General features: G+C 39.3%; 1 non-coding gene across 1 annotated transcript; it reads left to right on the forward strand.

Annotated features, from left to right (window-relative positions):
* The first annotated feature begins 4,841 nt into the window (after nucleotides 1–4,841).
* Nucleotides 4,842–4,949, forward strand: LOC127740310 (small nucleolar RNA R71). Its single transcript, XR_008000989.1, has one exon. It is a non-coding gene; the product is annotated as a small nucleolar RNA R71 (small nucleolar RNA).
* Nucleotides 4,950–5,263: the final 314 nt, after the last annotated feature.

The following is a 5,263-nucleotide window of genomic DNA, read 5'->3' on the forward strand; positions in this document are numbered from 1 at the left end:
ACGAATGGATATCTTAGAATAAGAATAAGCATGAATTGAATAGAAGAACAATAGTACTTTGCATTAATACTTGAGGTACAGCAGAGCTCCACACCTTAATCTATGGTGTGTAGAAACTCCACCGTTGAAAATACATAAATGATAGTGGTCCATGCATGGCCAAATGGCCAGCCTCCATTTTCTAAGAACTAAATGTCCCAAGATCCCTAAACACAATAGTAAAAAGTTCTATTTATACTAAACTAATTACTAGGGTTTACAGAGATAACTCTAAGTGCAGAAATCCACTTTCGGGGCCCACTTTGGTGTGTGCTTGGGCTGAACTTGAGCTTTACACGTGCATAGGCTTCTCTTGGAGTTAAATACCAAGTTGTAACGTGTTTTTGGCGTTTAACTATGGTTTGTGACATGTTTCTGCCGTTTTACTCCAGAATGCAGCATGGAGCTGGCGTTGAACGCCAGTTTGCGTCATCTAAACTGAAATAAAGTATGGACTATTATATATTGCTGGAAATCCCTGGATGTCTACTTTCCAACGCAATTAAGAGCGTGCCATTTGAAGTTCTGTAGCTCCAAAAAATTCATTTTGAGTGTAGAGAGGTCAGAATCCAACAGCATCAGCAGTCTTTTTTTAGCTTGAATCAGATTTTTGCTCAGATCCCTCAATTTCAGCCAGAATTTACCTGAAATCACAGAAAAACACACAAACTTATAGTAAAGTCCAGAATTATGAATTTTTCATAAAAACTAATAAAAATATACTAAAAATAATTAAAACATACTAGAAACTATCTAAAAACAATGCCAAAAAGTGTATAAATTATCCGCTCATTACAACACCAAACTTAAATTGTTGCTTGTCCCCAAGTAACTGAAAATCAAATAAGATAAAAAGAAGAGAATATACTATAAATCTCAAAATATCAATGAAGCTTAGTTCTAATTAGATGAGCGGGACTAGTAGCTTTTTGCTTCTGAACATTTTGGGCATCTCACTTTATCCTTTGAAGTTTAGAATGATTGGCATCTATAGGAACTCAGAATTCAGATAGTGTTATTGAATTTCCTAGTTTAGTATGTTGATTCTTAAACACAGCTACTTTATGAGTCTTGTCCGTGGCCCTAAGCATTTTGTTTTCCAGTATTACCACCGGATACATAAATGCCACAGACACATAACTGGGTGAACCTTTTCAGATTGTGACTCAGCTTTGCTAAAGTCCCTAATTAGAGGTGTCCAGAGCTCTTAAGCACACTCTTTTTGCTTTGGATCACGACTTTAACCACTCAGTCTCAAGCTTTTCACTTGGACCTTCATGACACAAGCACATAGTTAGGGACAGCTTGATTTAGCCGCTTAGGCCTGGATTTTATTTCCTTGGGCCCTCCTATCCATTAATGCTCAAAGCCTTGGATCCTTTTCACCCTTGCCTTTTGGTTTTAAGGGCTATTGGCTTTTTCTGCTTGCTTTTTCCTTTTCTTTCTTTTCTTTTTCACATTTTTTTTCGCAAGCTTTTTATTCACTGCTTTTTCTTGCTTCAAGAATCAATTTTATGATTTTTCAGATCATCAATAACATTTGTCTTGTTCATCATTCTTTCAAGAGCCAACATATTTAACATTCATAAACAACAATATCAAAAATATGCACTGTTCAAGCATTCATTCAGAAAACAAAAAGTATTGTCACCACATCAATATAATTAATAATTTCAAGGATAAATTCGAAATTCATGTACTTCTTGTTCTTTTGTTTTTAGAACATTTTTCATTTAAGAAAGGTGAAGGATTCATGGAATTATTCATAGCTTTAAGACATAGTTAATAAATGCTAATGATCATGTACTAAAGACTCAAAACATAGACAAATATAAAGCATAAAACCGAAAAACAGAGAGATAAGAATAAAGAAGTTAAGGAATGAGTCCACCTTAGTGAGGGTGGCGCATTCTTCTTGAAGAACCAATGGTGTTCTTGAGCTCCTCTAAGTCTCTTCCTTGCCTTTGTTGCTCCTCCCTCATAGCTCTTTGATCTTCTCTAATCTCATTGAGAATGATGGAGTGATCTTGATGTTTCACCCTTAATTGGTTCATGTTATGACTCAATCCTTCTAGAGAAGTGTTGAGTTGTTCCCAATAGTTGTTTGGAGGAAAATGCATCCCTTGAGGCATTTCAGGGATTTCTTGATGATGAGCTTCCTCATGTGTCTCTTGAGATCCATAGATGGACTCTCTTGTTTGCCCCATCCTCTTCTTAGTGATGAGCTTGTGAGATAAATCTCTCCATCTCCCATGGCTCAGAGGTGAAAGCAATTGCCTTCCCTTTCCTCTTTCTTGAGGTTTCTCTGGCCTTAGGTGCCATCAAGGTTATGGAAAAACAAAAAAGCTATACTTTTACCACACCAAACTTAGAATGTTGCTCGCCCTCGAGCAAAAGAAGAAAGAATAGAAGAAGAAGAAGAAGAATATATGGAGGAGATGGAGGGATGTGTAGGTTTTGGCCAAGGGGGAAGAGAGATTGAGGTGATTGGTGAAGGGTAAAGTGATATTGGATTGTGTGAAGAAGAGATAAGTGGGGTAGGTGGGGATCCTGTGGGGTTCACAGATCTTGAAGTGTCAAGGATTTCTCATCCCTGCACCAATTAGGCGTGTAAATGCCCTCTATATGCAATCTTGGTGTTTAACGCTAGACTGCTGCCTGTTTTTGGCATTAAACGCCCAAATGTAGCCTGTTTCTGGTGTTTAACGCCAGCTTGATGCTTGTTTCTGGCGTTAAACGCCAGCTTGATGCTTGTTTCTGGCGTTGAACGCCAACTTTCCTTAGTGTGCAATCCTGGCATTTAAACGCCAGACTGCTGCTTGTTTCTGGCGTTTAACGCCAGATTCATGCTCTGTTCTGGCGTTAACGCCAGCCAGATGCTCCTTACTGGCGTTTAAATGCCAGTAAGTCTTTCCTCTAGGGTGTGCTATTTCTTCTGCTGTTTTTTATTCTGTTTTTAATTTTTGCAATTGTTTTGTGACTCCACATGATCATAAACCTAATAAAACATAAAATAACAATAAAAATATAGATAAATAAAAAATTGGGTTGCCACCCAACAAGTGCTTCTTTAATGTCAATAGCTTGACAGTGAGCTCTCATGGAGCTTCACAGATATTCAGAGCATGATGATGGCGTCCTAACACCAAACTTAGAGTTTGAATGTGGGGGCTTCTCAACACCAAACTTAGAGTTTGCTTGTGGCCTCCCAACACCAAACTTAGAGTTTGATTGTGGGGGCTCTGTTTGACTCTGTATTAGAGAAACTTTTCATGCTTCCTCTCCATGGTTGTAGAGGAAGATCCTTGAGCTTTGAACACAAGGTAGTCCCCATTCAATTGAAGGACTAGTTCACCTCTGTCAACATCAATCACAGCTCTTGCTGTGGCTAGGAAGGGTCTTCCAAGAATGATGGATTCATTCTCCTCCTTCCCAGTGTCTAAGATTATGAAATCAGCAGGGATGTAAAGGTCTTTAACCTTCACTAACACGTCCTCTACCAATCCATAAGCTTGTTTTGTTGACTTGCCTGCCATCTCTAATGAGATTCTTGCAGCTTGTACCTCAAAGATCCCCAGTTTCTCTATTACAGAGAGTGGCATAAGGTTTATACCTGACCCCAGGTCACACAGAGCCTTCTCAAAGGTCATGGTGCCTATGGAAAAGGGTATTAAGAATTTACCAGGATCTTATTTCTTTTAAGGTAAAGTTTGCTGAACCCATGTATTTAGTCCACTAATGAGCAAGGGAGGTTCATCTTCCCAAGTCTCATTACCAAACAACTTGGCATTCAGCTTCATGATGGCTCCTAGATATCGAGCAACTTGCTCTTCAGTTACATCTTCATCCTCTTCAGAGGAAAAATAGTTCTCAGAGCTCATGAATGGCAGAAGGAAGTTCAATAGAATCTCTATGGTCTCTATATGAGCCTCAGATTCCTTTAGGTCCTCAATAGGGAACTCCTTTTTGTCTGGAGGACGTCCCATGAGGTCTTCCTCATTGGGATTCACTTCCTCCTCCTCCTCTCTAGGTTCGGCCACACCAAGTAAGGTTATGGCCTTGCACTCTCTTTTTGGATTCTCTTCTGTATTGCTTGGGAGAGTACTAGGAGGAGTTTCAGTAATTTTCTTACTCAGCTGGCCTACTTGTGCCTCCAAGTTTCTAATGGAGGACCTTGTTTCAGTTATGAGACTAAGAGTGGCATTAGATAGATCAGAGACTAAGTTTGCCAAGCTAGAAGGGTTCTGCTCAGAATTCTTTGTCTATTGCTGAGATGATGATGGAAAAGGTTTGCTATTGCTAAACCTGTTTCTTCCACCATTGTTATTATTGAAGCCTTGCTTCTATGGATCCTTCCATGAAAAATTCGGATGATTTCTCCATGAAGGGTTATAGGTGTTGCCAAAGGCTTCACCCATGTAATTTACCTTTACCATTGCAGGGTTTTCAGAATCATAAGCTTCTTCTTCAGAAGATGCTTCTTTAGTACTGTTGGATGCATTTTGCAATCCATTCAAACTTTGAGATATCGTATTGACTTGTTGGGTCAATATTTTATTCTGAGCCAGTATGGTATTCAGAGCATCAATTTCAAGAACTCCCTTCTTCTGAGGCATCCCATTACTTACAAGATTCCTTTCAGAGGTGTACATGAATTGGCTATTTGCAACCATGTCAATGAGTTCTTGAGCTTCTGCAGGCGTTTTCTTTAGGTGAATGGATCCACCTGCAGAATGGTCTAGTGACATCTTAGAGAACTCAGATAGACCATCATAGATTATATCTAAAATGGTCCACTCTGAAAGCATGTCAGAAGGACACTTTTTGGTCAACTGCTTGTATCTTTCCCAAGCTTCATAGAGGGATTCACCATCTTTTTGCTTGAAGGTTTGAACATTCACTCTAAGCTTACTCAGCTTTTGAGGAGGAAAGTACTTGGCCAAGAAGGCCGTGACCAGCTTATCCCAAGAGTCCAGGCTATCTTTAGGTTGTGAGTCCAACCATGTTCTAGCTCTGTCTCTTACAGCAAAAGGGAAAAGCATAAGCCTGTAGACTTTAGGATCTACTCCATTAGTCTTAACAGTATCACAGATCTGCAAGAACTCAGTTAAAAACTGGTAGGGATCTTCTGATGGAAGTCCATGAAACTTGCAGTTCTGTTGCATTAGAGAAATTAATTGAGGCTTTAGCTCAAAATTGTTTGCTCCAATGGCAGGGATTGAGA

This window comes from Arachis duranensis, chromosome 6 (genome assembly GCF_000817695.3).
Source record: "Arachis duranensis cultivar V14167 chromosome 6, aradu.V14167.gnm2.J7QH, whole genome shotgun sequence".
NCBI classification, from domain to species: Eukaryota; Viridiplantae; Streptophyta; class Magnoliopsida; order Fabales; family Fabaceae; genus Arachis; species Arachis duranensis.